At 40.0% G+C, this 18,230-nt stretch overlaps 1 protein-coding gene across 49 annotated transcripts in view; it reads right to left on the bottom strand.

The window, feature by feature from the left end:
• LOC133661813 (receptor-type tyrosine-protein phosphatase delta-like) overlaps positions 1-18,230 on the bottom strand; it is a 660,250-nt gene that overhangs the window by 461,999 nt on the left and 180,021 nt on the right. For all 49 annotated transcript variants that reach the window (XM_062065281.1, XM_062065286.1, XM_062065292.1 and 46 more), the window contains exon 3: positions 13,629-13,652. The gene's annotated coding sequence lies outside the window, so the exon portion shown is untranslated. The remainder of the gene's footprint in view (positions 1-13,628; positions 13,653-18,230) is intronic.

Here is an 18,230-nt window from a genome sequence, read left to right as displayed (position 1 = left end):
TAAAAAAAATATTAATGAAAAACAATTAAAAAAAAAAAAAGTTTAATTATTATTATTTTTTATTATACTTGGGACTTCCCGCAGGCTGTAGTTTGGGGACCCCTGGTCTAATCTGTCTATGGCAAAGCCAATGTAAATTAGCATCAAGTTAGCATATTATTTTTATTTAAGAGTGTGGGGGTGATGTGGCGCGGTTGGGAGAGTGGCAGTGCCAGCAACCTGAGGGTTCCTGGTTCGATCCCCAGCTTCTACCAACCTAGTCATGTCCGTTGTGTCCTTGAGCAAGACACTTCACCCTTGCTCCTGATGCATCGTGATTAGGGCCTTGCATGGCAGCTCCCGCCATCAGTGTGTGAATGTGTGTGTGAATGGGTGAATGTGGAAATAGTGTCAAAGTACTTTGAGTACTTTGAAGGTAGAAAAGCGCTATACAAGTATCACCCATTTACCATTTACATATGTTTATCACCCTAAATTTAAATTTGTAAAGGTTTTATAATAATTTTTTTAATGAAATAGGCAAAATAAGTGTTGCATGTCTGGTTTATGTGAAGTCACGCGGGTTCACTTCCTGTTGTAGACACCTTATCAGCCATCGTTTTACGTTAATATCATTAATAGGGTTTATCATTACATCCCTAGTAAGGGTTATGCAGGATTATGCTGGACTACACAAGGTTCGGTTCCAAGTGAATAGTTACAAGACTAGTTACAAGTACACAAAAACCTTTTAAAGAGCTTAGGTCGCATGTGGTGCAGACATACTCCAATTTTTGTATAGCTTAAAACACAAAATTTTGCTCACAAACTTGGCCAACACTTTTACTAGAATAGCGATGCCGGCATATTTAAATTTAGAAGTAACACCACCCCTCCCGTCCCCCAATGAATGCCAATTAACAAGCTTTCAGCTGTACCAGTTGTCTCGTGTAAAAAAAAAAAGTGTTTGCCACCTTTCCGCAAGGTGCAAACCTTCCGTTTACATTACATTTTCTTTAATTTGCAGTTAGAAATGAAACACAGCAGAGCATATTGAGCAGGGTTTCACAAAGCCTTTGGGCCCAACTACCCCTTCTTTTATTGTCGGATGATTTCGTCATACATTTCAACCTACTGTAAATATGACCCCCATTTTGAGATTCCCTGACATAGAGGGAGTCTTGTCAGATCCAGTCTTATTTCCATTGTTGTACAACAGAGAATGAACATTGTTTTATCTTTTTCTTGTGTTTTGGCTCCTCAAGCACACTTCAGCCCCTCTGATGTTTCCTCCACCCACCCAAAACCCCTCAAAGCTCTTCCAATTGCCTGTCCCCATGTCGACATATCTTATAATAAGCAGCCTTGATTAGTGCAGGCTTCAAAATTCCGCTGTTTTTCTGTCAGGAAAGGAACAAAGAAGTGACATAATAAGCTTAGCTGATTAGCAACTATGTCTTTGTGACACCACGTCCACCATGGAACCTTCACTAACATTCTTAAACACAAATTTCACATGTATAGTAGAAATTATTGCATCTTCCAAATATAGCCCAATTTGTCCCCAAGTATCCTGGCCTCAGCTTTTGCCGTAACATTTTGAGCGTGATGATGACGATAATATAAAACTGGAAGGCATCCATGGCGTTGCTCCTCGTAAGGTCGAGAATCAGAGGTCGACGCATGGTTGCGCCAGCTGCCGCCGTCTGGCGTCGTCACGTCCCTTTGGTTGTTGCAAAAGATGCTTCCTCCCACATTCTAAAAACATGCATTTTAGGATAATTGGGAACTATAAATTGTCCACTGGTGTGATGTGAAAGTTAAAGTTAAAGTACCAATGATTGTCACACACACACTAGGTGTGACGAAATTATTCTCTGCATTGGATCCATCACCCTTGATCACCACCTGGGAGGTGAGGGGAGCAGTGGGCAGCAGTGGTGGCCGCGCCCGGGAATCATTTTTGGTGAATGATTGTTTGTCTATAAGTGCTCTGCTGTGGAGGGTGTACCATAATCAACCATGGTCAGCTGTAACAGGCTCCAGATCACTCCAATGAGGGCAAACGGTATAGAAATTAGTGTTATTTTATAATTTGCAAAGTTGTTTGATTTTCTTTATCAATTAATTTGTAACGGTCTGAGCTTTGTGTTGTTGGTCTGGGCCCTAGGATGCAGAGACAGCAGGCGAAGTGCAGGTAAAACAACCATTTATAAGGGAAAAGTAGTTAAGCGGGGAAGTGTACGAAAAAGCAACCAGGCACAGGAAGCATAGGAAAAGCTGTGCAGCATGTTGAGGTACAAAGCAAAAAAAAAACCCATCAAGAGGACAGGGTCTGGCAGATAATAATTTCGCCACACCTGGTGTGTTTGTGACAATCATTGGCACTTAAACTTTATAAGAAGCCTCCTGATTGGCAACCAGGGATAGGTTAAGGAGGGCAGCCAGGAAGTGGAAACAAAACTAAAAGCTCCGGACAGGAACAAAATGCAAGAAACTAATAATGAATGTCATGAGAGATCATGACGCTATCAATTCAATTCAACTGTTTTTGGTAGTGATAATGATACAAATAATAATAATAATTAGAATCATAACAATTCTAATAAAGTGAGTGACATTATAATAAAATAATGACATTTAAAAAGTGTAATTTTATATTTTAAACTGCAATACCCAAAGTAGTAGGACAGTGGTGCCTTGACTTACGAGTTCCTTTAGTGTCGTAGCTCGTAACCCAAAATACTCGTATCTCAAATCAATAGGCCCTTTTTTCACCGCAGGAACTTTTTCAGGAACTTTCCCACTTACCCGGATAAATAAAGTTCCCCCCTGTGTTTCCACCAAAAACTACCCGGGTAGATTTGGTTCTTCAGGCACCTTTTGGAGTGCCTCCTAGCTCGGCCTGGTATTGGTACCGATATTCGTTAAGTCAGTTAACCGAGGATAAATGAAAATAGGGTGGGTACGTTTTCCAGCTTTGATAAATCACCATGTGTGTGCTTCAGGAGCATTCACACTTTTCATCAGTTTCGGCAGCTGCGCGCGTTCGTGCATTTGCAGAATGAAAAGAAGTTTCTTTGATTCTTCGTGAGGCGAGGCGGGGTCGCTGGCCAGCTAGCATCAGCATACTTACCAACCCTCCCGATTTTCCCGGGAGACTCCCGAATTTCAGTGCCCCTCCCGAAAATCTCCCGGGGCAATCATTCTCCCGAATTTCTCCTGATTTCCAATCGGACAACAATATTGGGGGCGTACCTTAAAGGCACTGCCTTTAGCGTCCTCTCTCACCTGAAAAGGAGACTATTATATATGTCTCTGTTATCCATAGGTTTATCTATAACCCATAAAGTAGGCAGGCACGGAGCTATTTCTCAGCGTGTGTTTATTCCAGCCGGCACGTTAATACACTGACACACAACATCCGGATTCCCATCATGCATTGCTTCAAAACTACGGCAAGTAGTAATGTCCAAAAACATAACAGAGACAAAGCAGAAGAACGAATAAGAGACAATCATGGCGACGACGAGTAAGAAGAAGAAGTACGCTTGCAAGTTCCAAAATGATTGGAAAAAATAATTTCAGTTCATCGAGGACAGCTCGGAGGGGAAGGGGTATGCTGCCTGCAACTTTTGTAGATCAGACTTCTCCACTGAACACGGTGGCCGAACGGATATACTCATTCATGAATGGATTATTTATAAGAAATACTTGAAAATATACCCCCCCCCCCATACCTCAACAACAACCCCCCCCCCCCCCCCATCTCCCGAATTCGGAAGTCTCAAGGTTGGCAAGTATGAGTATCACATAGTCACATAGTTGAGTCACAACCAACCCGCGGCTCCCGGACCACATGCGGCTCTTAGTCCATATCGAAGTCTGTTTGTGTTTTTTTAATGTGCGTGTTCGGCGAGCGAGACTATCTGCAAGAGTGGTCACTCTTTTGCATCGGTTTGTGCAGCTGCAGGCGTTTGTACTACAAATAAATGGTAGTAATGATAAATACTGTAAAACTCCCGACAGTTTCGTATTACCGTATTAAATTAAAATGATCAAAGAACCATCATTAATAACTGCACTTTGGTACGGACAAACTGACTGTCGCTAGCTTGCTTGCTAGCTTAAATGCTAACATGTAAACAATTCAAACAATTCAAACATTCACGTCTTTCCCCATTATGAAATGTCATCCCCTAATCTAAACTTGTATAACCACATTACTGTTTAAACAAGTGAAAGACAATATTCACATTAAACATAAATGATGTTCTGTTTTTGCACTAAGTTATCCATAAACTCGACAGTGTCAAGTTGAAACAGGAAGTGAACTCACGTCACGTCACATAAACCGGAAGTGAAACAACTTTTCACACTTTACAATTTAAAATAGAAGATAAACATATTTAAACACACTAATAAAAATAACATGGCACTTATGAAGCAAAAAATATATTTCATGTTTCCTTTGCCAAGAAAGTATATTGTGTCCATTTATTTTATTGATGAAAAAAATACAAATTAGTTAAAATATTTTAGTGATTTTAGCTGTATTGACACATTTGTATTCAGTGTGTGGTAGATTATTGTAGCAATGCTTAATGGACTGCTTCTCCAAGTTGGCTACAAGATAGATGGATGGATGGATGGATGGATGGATGGATGGATGGATGGATGGATGGATGGATAGATGGATAGATGGATAGATAGATAGATAGATAGATAGATAGATAGATAGATAGATAGATAGATAGATAGATAGATAGATAGATAGATAGATAGATAGATAGTACTTTATTGATTCTTTCAGGAGAGTTCCCTCAGGAACATTTAAAAGAACACCTCATTCAATTTTTATTATAGTTTATTTCTTTAATTCAATGAATATCATCCACTTCTTCTGCTCAGCACTTTCCTTCACACTCAAATTTGTCATTCCCATTAGGGATTGGCAATATAGCCTAGAAACTAGCTTGCAATATGCATTGCAGCTGCCTGCGATATCAATTTATCACGATATAACATCTAATATGTAAAAGATAATACAGCCATTTCAAAACCGGTTAAAAAGGCTGTTAAATAGTTAAAAACGGTAAAAAATGCAGATACTGATACTTAAAATGTCCAAGATTATGAACAATTCAATCTTTGATCAAAATTTTAATCAGACAAAAATAATAATATCAAGCACAGTAGTCCCCAACCTTTTTGTAGCTGCGGACCGATCAACGCTTGAAAATTAGTCCCACGGACCGGGGGGGGATATTTTTTTTTTTTTTTTTTTTTGTCATAAAGAAATACAATCATGTGTGCTTACGGACTGTATCCCTGCGGACTGTATTGATCTATATTGATATAATAATGTATCTTGTGTTTTTTATGTTGATTTAATTAAAAAAAAAAATTACAAAAAATGATATATATATATATATATATATATATATATATATATATATATATATATATATATATATATATATATATATACAGTATATTTCTTGTGCGGCCCGGTACCAATCGATCCACGGACTGGTACCGGGCCGTGGCCCGGTTGTTGGGGACCACTGGGGTAGCATGTTCAGCTATTCCTCGTCATCCAGTGGTAAGAATATTTGTAAGAAACATACCATACCATACCATACCATAACATAGTTTTTTTGCCACCATGGAGGCGAGGATTGCTGACTTCAAAGCGACTTTCTACGGTGAAGAGACATTAGCTGCTAACAAGGACGCTGCAGTGCGTTGAGGACGTGGCCATTCGCTTGTCGCTGTCAAATTTGCGTGACACAGAACATTGACATTTTCATGGTATACACGATACTATTAAAAAGCTCAATCATCGGCCAAATTTATATAATTTATTTTGTATCGTCTACATCACATAACCCAAATTACAATGATTGGATAAACAAAGTACAAACCCTGTTTCCATATGAGTTGGGAAATTGTGTTAGATGTAAATATAAACAGAATACAATGATTTGCAAATCATTTTCAACCCATATTAAGTTGAATATGCTACAAAGACAACATATTTGATGTTCAAACTAATAAACATTTTTTTTTTTGCAAATAATCATTAACTTTAGAATTTGATGGCAGCAACACGTGACAAAGAATTTGGGAAAGGTGGCAATAAATACTGATAACGTTGAGGAATGCTCATCAAACACTTATTTGGAACATCCCACAGGTGTGCAGGCTGATTGGGAACAGGTGGGTGCCATGATTGGGTATAAAAACAGCTTCCCACAAAATGCTCAGTCTTTCACAAGAAAGGATGGGGCGAGGTACATCCCTTTGTCCACAACTGCGTGAGCAAATAGTCAAACAGTTTAAGAACAACGTTTCTCAAAGTGCAATTGCAAGAAATTTAGGTATTTCAACATCTACAGTCCATATTATCATCAAAAGGTTCAGAGAATCTGGAGATTCTCTGAACGTAAGCGTAAGGCCGGAAACCAACATTGAATGACCGTGACCTTCGATCCCTCAGACGGCACTGTATCAAAAACCGACATCTATCTCTAAAGGATATCACCACATGGGCTCAGGAACACTTCAGAAAACCACTGTCACTAAATACAGTTGGTCGCTACATCTGTAAGTGCAAGTTAAAGCTCTACTATGCAAAGTGAAAGCCATTTATCAACAACATCCAGAAACGCCGCCGGCTTCTCTGGGCCCGAGATCATCTAAGATGGACTCATGCAAAGTGGAAAAGTGTTCTGTGGTCTGACGAGTCCACATTTCAAATTGTTTTTGAAAATATTCAACATCGTGTCATCCGGACGAAAGGGGAAGCGAACCATCCAGACTGTTATAGGAGCAAAGTTCAAAAGCCAGCATCTGTGATGGTATGGGGGTGTATTAGTGCCCAAGGCATGGGTAACTTACACATCTGTGAAGGCACCCTTAATGCTGAAAGGTACATACAGGTTTTGGAACAACATATGCTGCCATCTAAGCGCCGTGTTTTTCATGGACACCCCTGCTTATTTCAGCAAGACAATGCCAAGCCACATTCAGCACGTGCTACAACAGCGTGGCTTCGTAAAAACAGAGTGCGGGTACTTTCCTGGCCTGCCTGCAGTCCAGACCTGTCTCCCATCGAAAATGTGTGGCGCATTATGAAGCGTAAAATACGACAGCGGAGACCCCGGACTGTTGAACGACTGAAGCTCTACATAAAACAAGAATGGGAAAGAATTCCACTTTCAAAGTTTCAACAATTAGTTTCCTCAGTTCCCAATCGTTTTTTGAGTATTGTTAAAAGAAAAGGTGATGTAACACAGTGGTGAACATGCCCTTTCCCAACTACTTTGGCACGCGTTGCAGCCACGAAATTCTAAGTTAATTATTATTTGCAAAAAAAAAATAAAGTTTATGAGTTTGAACATCAAATATCTTGTCTTTGTAGTGCATTAAATTGAATATGGGTTGAAAAGGATTTGCAAATCATTGTATTCCGTTTATATTTACATCTAACACAATTTCCCAACTCATATGGAAACGGGGTTAGTAAAATCTTGCTAGCAATAAGCTAATGCCAGTGAGTGACACACCGAATGTTTTGGTCACGTAATCTGAATATTTGCCTGCGACCTAAAGTTTAGTTTTGTTTATTATTTCTTCGGTCAGTGGTCAACAAAATAAACAAAGTTTTACATTCATTAAATTGACAATTTTAAAGGCCGAAAGGGTTTAGGCTGAAGATGATTACTTATTTCGCATAACCCTATAAACAAACTCAAATACAAGATGTAGTAAAACCAGGAGACATCGGGCTCTGATCTTGAGCTTCATAGAAATATAACATTTCCTTTACACAACATATTATAAATACACCTTGTACACAACATGAACACTGTTCAAATATATACACAGTAAAGACATGTGAAATATCCCTGTACACGTGTTAGTTAAACCTTTGTACCGATAATATACTATATACAAACATTTATACTTCCATTATTATTTATATCCCACATTTAGTTTTGTAACAAACATTGATCATAGTATTAACTACTGTGTTGATTCAAAAGCGATATATTTTCTAAGACATTGGTCTTAAAGTTTTTTTTAAATGTGTGATTGGAACTGGAACATTTTAAGGCATCACCCAAGCTGTTCCACAGATGAACCCCCGACAGAAACACATCTACTTTTTAAGGTAGTTCTTATGTTTGCTTTCTGAAAGACAGATGAACCTCTGAGGTCATAGGGACTCTCCCTGGGTTTGAACCTCTCCTGTAGACACCGAGGCAGCATGCGGTTATGAGCTTTGTAGGTCACAATAGCAGTGTTGAGGTAAAGCATACCAATAACTGCCAAAAGGCAGCTCATATACCCCAAAAAGCTCTTAAACTGGGGCACTTAGGTACCACTGTTGTCCTCCACACAGGGTCAAAGGTTGCTCTGGCATGCACGACAGACACCCTGCAAATGCCACTCATGCTTATGGAAAGCATCATTCATTAAGCAGACTTTTTTAAAGTGAGTGCATAAGCTATTGATCACCCCTGAATTGTAATTTACCCCAAACGATGTAGTTAAGTGGATCCGATGGGTGCTTTTTACACATGGGAAGACACAATTAGACAATTCCCACCATATTCCGCTGTGTCATTATCTCATTCGCCACAGTTTCGACTGTGCACCCCGAGGTCTGCGCTCGCGACTAGTAAACAGCCAACAACGTAGATGAGTGTTTATTCTGAGCCTTATTCTATAAAGGGTCATGTTATTAAAGGGGAATATCATCAAGCCTTTACAAGTGCATCATTGATAATTAGGTTTTCCATTTGATTGTAAAACAATTTAGGTTGTAATTTAAAAAGGCAATGAACACGCTATGGCTTTCAATTTACTTTATATTTCTATGTAAGTTGTCACACTACGAGGCCACATACACATTTGCATTGACTGTTGTTTGTGTATTTGGATGTTTAGTCATTCATCAACAAGCTGCTCGTTTTTACAATCTCGAGCTGTGAGCACACACTTGTCAGCCGTCCAACAAGAAACACCTGTCAACATCTGTTCTTATGTAATCCTCCAAGACAGCAGAACAATGACATCATATTTTACTCTCAACAAGCAATCAATTGTTACTCGCCCTGTTTCCACTGAGCACCACATTTTTTACGTTTTAACTGTCAAAAACATTGTCATAAGAAGAACATTAGACACTTGTTTTTGCAGTGGATCATACCTGTCATATACCGTAGACCAGTGGTTATCACACTTTTTTCCACCAAGTACCACTTCAGAAAAATCTTAGCTCTCCAAGTATACCACCATAATAACCAACATTAAAATACAGTAGCGTAGTAGGCATACATATTCAAGTATATTTAGAATTTTTGGCCACTGTAACATTACACACAGTTTGAACAGTAACACTGTGTTTAAATATAGGAAAAATAAAAAAACAGTGGTCAAAGATCTTTTATATTAACGGAGCACTGAGTCTGCTGATTCTAAGTACCTGCTAAAAAAAAAAAAAACGCTGAGCAAAGATCTTTTGTATCACAGGATTGCTTTGTAGCAAAAACTATAGTCAACGATCCTATTCTATATGACAGGAGCACGCTACTTTTTCAGGGACTACAGCAAAAATACTGGTAAAAAATCATTTATATTACAGGAGTGTGCTATTTTTTTTTTAGGACGTACTGGTCCTCTACTTGACATGAGCAGTCTGTCGTTTTTACTGCAAAAATGTCAATCAAAGATCCTGTATTTGACAGGAGCGCTTTGCTGTTTATAGGGAATTACAGTACTTGCAAAAATGCTAGTCAAAGATCCTCTATTTGACTGGTGAACTCTGTCGTGCTAACACTGCCGCTAATAATAGCAAGCGTGGAAAATAACTGGCCAGTTCACAGGAAGCAGAATGTCTCCTCAAAGCAGGATTTTAGTCCCGTGTGAAGTGAGCATCTGATGCTTGGCTACCGAGAGGACACCTTCGCCATATGCCTCTCCTCACTGATGGATGCTCCCCCGTGATGAAGTGGGGGGTAGGAGTGGAGGAGGTGGCGTAGCCACTTGCAGGTGATTCCACTGATAAAGTTAAAAACGCGCCATCTGTTTGCAGGAGCGGCTGCTCTCCACTTAACAGCAGCTGCATTGTTTTTGTGTATAACCTGTATATTTCCTCTGAAATAAATGTCACACTCTAATATGTGTCAAAGGTGCAAAAAGGGATTTTTTATGCAGCCCTAAAAGTATACAAAGGAAGTTTTTTTTGGAGGGTGCACTACCAGTGGTAAAAATATTGTTATGTTATGCTTTGTGTTGTGTTACGCTATGCTATACGGTATGTTATGATGCTATGCTACAGTATGTTATGGGATTTTAGTTTATGTCATCTTACGTTATGTTATTTTACTCAATGTTACATCATGTTTTGTAATATTATGTTACATTACATTACGCCATGGCACGTTGTGTTGATGACGTTATTCAATTCTTTACTAAGAAAATTTAACTAATTAGAAAGGAAATTAAAGATAACGCGTCCCAGTTCCAATTGGGTTCTATTAACACAGATACGAATGTTTGTACAACGGATACTGAGCTTCAAAATAATCTCTCTCTTTTTGATGAAATACCATTAGAGGAAATCCTGCGGCTCGTAAATGGTTGAGGAGGGCGGGGTTGGGGGGCGGGGTTTGGTGGTAGCGGGGGCGTGTATTGTAGAGTCCCGGAAAAGTTACTGCTGCAAGGGATTCTGGGTATTTGTTCTGTTGTGTTTATGTTGTGTTACGGTGCGGATGTTCTCCCGAAATGTGTTTGTCATTCTTGTTTGGTGTGGGTTCACAGTGTGGCGCATATTTGTAACAGTGTTAAAGTTGTTTACACGACTACCCTCAGTGTGACCTGTATGGCTATTGATCAAGTATGCCTTGCAATCATTTATGTGTGTATAAACGCCGCATATATTATGTGACTGGGCCGGCACGCTGTTTGTATGGAGGAAAAGCGGACGCTGTAGGCAGTGCCTTTAAGGCACGCCCCCAATATTGTTGTACGGGTGGAAATCGGGAGAAATTCGGGAGAATGGTTGCCCCGGGAGATTTTCGGGAGGGGCACTGGAATTCGGGAGTCTCCCGGGAAAATCGGGAGGGTTGGCAAGTATGAATAAAATGTGTCCCATTTTGTCCACCACCGACACTGAGATCATTATTCATGCCTTCCTTACGTCTCGCCTCGATTACTGTAACGTATTATTTTCCGGTCTCCCTATGTCTAGCATTAAAAGATTACGGTGGGTACAAAATGCGGCTCCTAGAATTTTGACAAGGACAATAAAGTTTGATCATATTACACCTATACTGGCTCACCTGCACTGGCTTCCTGTGCACTTAAGATGCGACTTTAAGGTTGACTACTTGCGTATAAAATACTAAATGGTCTAGCTCCATCCTATCTTGCTGATTGTATTGTGTCATATGTCCTGGCCAGAAATCTTAGTGATTCTCAGAGCCCAAACAAAGTTTGCGGGCTATAGAGCGTTTTGTATTCGGGCTCCAGTACTCTGTAACAGTTAGAGATGCTATCTCAGTAGAAGCATTTAAGTCCCATCTTAAAACTCATTTGAATACTCTAGCCTTTAAATAAACCCCTTTTTAGACCAGTTGATCTGCCGTCTTTATTGTATGCTCTTCCCCCCTCTCCTGCGTAGAGAGGTTATCAGATGGCCACGGATCAGTTTCCAAGGAGGAGGCACTAGCTGTTCCAAGTCTAGACCCGGGGTGGACCACTCCTCTGTGCATCAATTGGTGACGTCTCTGCGCTACTGACTTGTCTCCATGCACGAGGATCCCCTACTGGCTTCAGTATGGACTGGACTTTCACAATATAAACCGTATCCACTGAGCATCCATTGCACAGGTAACCCAGGCGGAGGGTCCCCACATCTGAGGTCTCTTCCAATGTTTCTCATTGTGCCCATTGGGTTGAGTTTTTTCTTCCCCTGATGTGGGATCACAGTCGAGGATCTCGCTGTGGTTTGTGCAGCCCTTTGAGACATTTGTGATTAAGGGCTATATAAATAAAGTTGTATTGCTTGATTGATGATTGATCCTCTCCACTATGTTATCATATGTTGTTTTGTTACTCTTTTCCACGTCATGCCATGCTATGATATTATTATTTTCATATATTTCCACTATTTTGACACGTCAGTCTGCTTGTTGAAGCTTGTCCCCACTTTGTCTGCAATGACCAATGACCTGTTAGTGGTTACAGGACTAGAGTGGCGCATCATTGACTGACAAAGAAGTCAAACAAGTCAGGCTGATATGTTTGGCCTTGGTAGAGGTCTGTAACTTTGACGCTTTAAATACACGAAGGATTGTTGACCTTGCGACGGTGCATCAGCTGACTGTCATATGTTTCAAGTTGCCGCCCCTCAAATGCTTGACAGATCTCTCCCTCCCTGCTGCTCAATGTCCATCTGGTAGCCTCCCATAGGTACTTATTATTCTCAGCTAGACAGGGGTTTTCTCTTCATGAGCACTCAGTCAGTCAGACCAGAGCAGTATTTTGATGGAGATGGTGCTACTGTTTTCACATTTTTCCCCCCAATAACACCACAACAAGCTCCCACGGGTGGAAAAAGTTATTTAGGGCACCTAATAGTCCAATAAAGTAATGACAGTATATGTCAACAATGTACAATAATAACTGTTTACAGCAATGTTATACGTGTTAAACACACTATTGGTATCTTATGTTACCTTACAGTATGTTAAGCATTGTTACTTTATTTGTCATCTCAGGTCATGTTATGCTATGTTACAGCATTAGTTGGTCATTAGGTAGAGCGGGATGACTGCAGGGTTCCTGGTTCGAATATCTCCTCTTATGCCAATCACTGCTGTTTGTGTTCCCTGGGCAAGACACTTCACCCACAATGTCCCCCACCAACCTAAATATCTATACACTATGCTATTTTTATCATGTTGTGTTATGTTATTATGTGCTACTATTACAAAAACAAAGTAGATTCCAGATAAGACATCAAGGTATTCCTTATTAGTTGTTTTTTTTTAACAACCGGTGGGGCCAAAATGATTGATTTCCTCCTCTTGAGCAGATGCTCCGAGCCGCAGGAGGTGCCGAGAGGTCCCACTGTCCTGGCCCCGGGCCGGTCTACGCAGGAGATTTTACTCTGCTCTTGCTCTCCATCACTCTCTTGCAGACTGCTGCTCTGTGTCCACCTCGGAATATGCGCACAAAAAATGATGGGTTTCCACTGCAAAATTCTGCGGCAACATTTTAAGACTACTAATGTCATGTTTTCCCATTTTATGCTGTGAATATTTGTGCCACATTGTTTACACTATTTTGTCGAATATGATTGTACCAGACTATAAGGGCTCACAGCGTGGAAACCGACTTTTATTTTTGTTGTTTTTTGCACGTCAACACTGTTGGCATGTTCTTCTGACAATCTGGGCCATTTGATTCTCATTTGAATAAAATTCAAATTGAAGTGTAAGTGTACTTTACGGAGCAAACATCTCTGTGGCGCAGTGAGCGTTCAGAACCCCCTTCTGAGCTCCCCCTTCCATATTTATATCCCAACGACACATGACACTTGAGCATTAGATGAAAAATCAAACGCTTCTTACCTAGTGTGGAATAGTTGGTCACATCTGTCGTCAGGAAGGAGGGAGAAAAAGGGAAAAGAGAGAAAAAGAAATGTCAGCAAGTTGCATGTGCACAAACTTTCATGAAAAATGACGATGTCCCACTATTGTGCAAGCTGCTGGTTAAGAATAGTCCCTTTCAAAACCGGTGGGGTATCATTTATTAATAGGAGAACCGAGTCTTAGATGGCGTCCCTCGAGAGGCAATGTTTGCAGAGCTTGCATTAATATTTGTCACTGATGACAAGTCGTCCTTAATACAGACATGCACACATGCAAACACACATACGGTGCACCATTATATCACCAATTCATTGATTAAAAGCCATTTTTTCAGCTCGGGCTTCGGTGAGAGAACTTTCTATACCTATCTTAGGTTAGATAATGAAATGCAACAGGGGTCTTTTCGCACAACTACTGAATGATTAAAGATGAAAAAGTGAGTATGAATGTTGTCTGTCAATCAGTGTTGGCCCTGCGATGAGGTGGCGACTTGTCCAGGGTGTACCCCGCCTTCCGCCCGGTTGCAGCTAAAATAGGCTCCAGCACCCCCCGCGACCCCAAAAGGGACAAGCGGTAGAAAATGGATGGATGGATGAAAAACTTGACTGCTTGGACGCTGAATAGAAAAAGGTTAAACTTCCTTGGCTCAAGTTAAGTCAAGTATTATGACAGAACTTGTTCAAATTTGGTGTTAATCCGGACACAGTCATGGTCAAAATTAAATTGTTGTTTCATCTGACATCACATGGACAAAAAAAAGACCTTCTGGAGGAAAGTTCTGTGATCAGATGAAACAAAAATTAAGCTAGTTGGCCACAATACCCATCGATATTTTTGGAGGAGAAAAGGTGAGGCCTTTAATCCCAGGAACACCAGGCCTACCGTCAATCATGGTGGTGGTAGTATTATGCTCTGGGCCTGTTTTGCTGCCAATGGAACTGGTGCTTTACAGAGTGTAAATGGGACAATGACAAAGGAGGATTACCTCCAAATTCTTCAGGACAACCTAAAATCATCAGCCCGGAGGTTGGGTCTTGGGCGCAGTTGTGTGTTCCAACAGGACAATGACCCCAAACACACGTCAAAAGTGGTAAAGGAATGGTTAAATCAGGCTAGAATTAAGGTTTTAGAATGGCCTTCCCAAAGTCCTGACTTAAACGTATAGACAATGCTGAAGAAACAAGTCCATGTCGGGAAACCAACAAATTTAGCTGAACTGCACCAATTTTGTCAAGAGGAGTGGTCAAAAATTCAACCAGAAGCTTGCCAGAAGCTTGTGGTTGGCTATCAAAAGCGCCTTATTGCAGTGAAACTTGCCAAGGGACATTTAACCAAATATTAACATTGCTGTATGTATACTTTTGACCCAGCAGATGTAGTCACATTTTCAGTAGACCCATAATAAATTCATAAAAGAACCAAACTTCATGAATGTTTTTTGTGACCAACAAGTATGTGCTCCAATCACTCTATCACAAAAAAATAAGAGTTGTAGAATTTATTGGAAACTCAAGACAGCCATGAAATGATGTTCTTTACAAGTGTATGTCAACTTTTGACCACGACTGTATATGGTAATACGGGCAAAATACGGAAAGATGAGTTATTTTGGCTACACTGAAACCATTCTCTAACAGGAATACACAAATATACTGAGAATTGAGACAGATGAAAGGTGAAAGGTCTGGTTAAATTGTCATGATCAACTTGCAAAATAAGTTCTCTATTCGCTACATTAGCTACAATGGAATCCTTGCCCAAGTTCTTTTCTAGTCGTAATTTTGCCGCATGCTACTCATCTTCTATGGTTTGTTTTTTTTCTCATTCGTTGCTCCCACTCTCTCAAACAACATGGAGATATTATCTCAAGCCCAGGTGCTTGTGCTGCCTCTTAAATTCAGACGTATAAGTCCCTGTCGTCAACGTCCCCCGGGTCCAATTTTCCCCGGCAGCAAGCTTCAAGGTCTTGAGCTGAGCTCTGTGTTTAGTTACATTACGTCGGTAGGAGCGGATGTGTGTCAAAGCTGAATGGTAATGACTGCAGACCGACCACCTCCCACCACTCTACCCCGCTGAAAATAGATTTGCTCGCACATGCTAAACAGATATTGTAATCACGTCCTCCCCATCAGAATTTTTGGAGATCAAATGGAAAATGCGACTGCAACAAGCACTGTATAGAAAAATGATCGGAACGATCTGACCTTTAAAACCGAGCACTCATTTGATCTTTAACACAATACTTGTGCCATCTTGTGTAAGATACATAGAAAACCAACAAAGTTCTCTCCTTGGAGGAGAATTGAGCCTTATTCTAGACTGCCGAATGAAAAACTCTACCAACTTCCCTTTGATCATCAAACTTACTGATCTCAACTTCTTTCTGAGCATTGATTTGACCTTTGAATCAGCTACCTGTGTCATGTTGTATCAGATACATAGACCATCAACAAAGTTCTTTCCTTGCTGGAGAATTTAGTGTTTGGCAAAAGAGCAGAATAGAGAACTGTACTAAATTCCTTGGATCATTAAATGTACTGATCTCAACCTTTAACTGAGCTCTGATTTGACTTTTAGCTCAGCTACCTGTGTCATCTTTTAAAAATGTAATTGGGTGCGTTCCATAATGAAGAAATAATCCTGCAATATTTCTACACCAGATAAAAGATGTGCGGTTGCCCATTTTAAAAAATGTTCGGATCCAACCTTTAATTTCAGCCCATTTTGTGTAAGATACGGAACATATTCAAAGGATTCTTGCCGTGATGGACTGGGGGAAAATTTTAACTGCTAAAGTCGGAGTGGGTGCCAAATTTGGTTATTTTATATGTGCCGACCGATTTCTGTCAGTGCTACCATGTACTGTTTCATGTCAAATCAAACGTGCAGTATTTCAATATGTTCGTTGCCCGAGACGTCACATCCTGTTGCAAACTGTTCACCGGCTCAGAGACTTGGCGGGGAAACAAGCACTCAGACAAACTGCATTTAATTAATGTTGCAATGTTTATACCAACGAAGCAAGTATGCTGATAGAAAACGCTCAATCAACTCCTTGTATAAAGTACCATGAATCCTTGAATTTAATCTATGATTAGCATTACCAATATTACTTGGTGTTTCACCTCCAAATTTGGTAATAAAAACTGCAACTCAGATGCACATTGTGTAATAAGTACAATACTTACAGTACAAACACTTTGTAGGCCTTGGCATTAGACTAACCTGGCACATTCAGCTTCATGGCTAATCCTAGCTAGGTAACAACCCATAGCCTACTACTAATACTACTACTACCATCCATTGTCTTTGAATTGCAACTGCATGCAAATCCTACTACATAATACAGTACAGTACTTGCAAATGACACTCAGAAGGGTAAGAAAACAAGATATACAAACCAGCCAGCACAGTTATATTATGTCACTGTTAAATGTTAAATAAAAAATTGTTAAACAATTAACATTTATCATCACATGAACACACAAAAGTACAGTAAATTGGTACCGTTGAGTACCGGCATCGATTCCAAGGTACTGGTAATTGGTACCGTATCAATTCAAACGTGAAAGGTACCTGTCCTACAGAACCGGTTACATTTTGCCGCGAATCTGAATTAAATGCAAATACAAGAGTGCCATATTCTGCACTTTCGTTACGATGAAACCAATCCCTCCACTCCCGAATGTAAATGATAAAATCCTGTTCCTGTACGCCTGCTAATTAAAGTAAGGACGGACAAATCACCTGTTCGATCTGATGCTAATCGCAAAAAGAGGTGTTAACTATTTGGTAAAAACGTGTTACAATTACTCTGTTACATTCACTTAAGTAGATTTAGGAAAAATGTTACCTTTCAATGTCAATTTAATGCAACATACTTTTTTACTTTTACAAGAAGAAGCGCTAAATTTACTCTGTTACTTTGAGTTACATTCTGTTCGCTACTTTTGTTTTCATCTATTACAAGTTGAAATACGTATATGTTTTTTTTGTTTTTGTTTTTGAGACTTCTACTTCTTTTATGACTCCTTTTCACCAATCCAACATGACCACTACAATTCACCAATTAAACTGAGTCTGGCAGTCGCTTGACCGCACACAAAATGTTGACGGACGCAAGCTGAAGCAAAGTGGCAAACTTTCGTGGAGTTCGGCATTCTCCGTGCATTCACTCAATCAGAATTGAACTGTCAGTTTGTCTTAGAAGACGTTTCATCCAAGCTGGGTTCTTGAGTTCATGCTCATAGACTTAGTTTAGACAGATCTAGTCAAGGCATTCTTAGGGCATTCAATATTAGACTACTTGGATTGGTCAGATCTAGTCAAATCTAAGTCTGTGCGCATGGACTGATGAAGCCTGCCCGTATGAGAGGGAAAACGTCTTCTAAGACAAACTGAACAGTCCAGATGCGATCGATCAAATGCCTTGAGAATACAATGACTTGAATGAAGAAGAACATCCATAGACATGAACTCTAGCAGAAATAAAATGGAAGAAACGTCGGCGTGCGACTCACTATCAAAACAGGCAGAACACCTCGCTGATGTGTTGGACTTTCACAATATTATGTCAGACCC

This window comes from Entelurus aequoreus, linkage group LG12 (assembly GCF_033978785.1).
Source record: "Entelurus aequoreus isolate RoL-2023_Sb linkage group LG12, RoL_Eaeq_v1.1, whole genome shotgun sequence".
Lineage (NCBI taxonomy): Eukaryota > Metazoa > Chordata > Actinopteri > Syngnathiformes > Syngnathidae > Entelurus > Entelurus aequoreus.
This window is presented reverse-complemented; position numbering and strand designations above follow the sequence as displayed.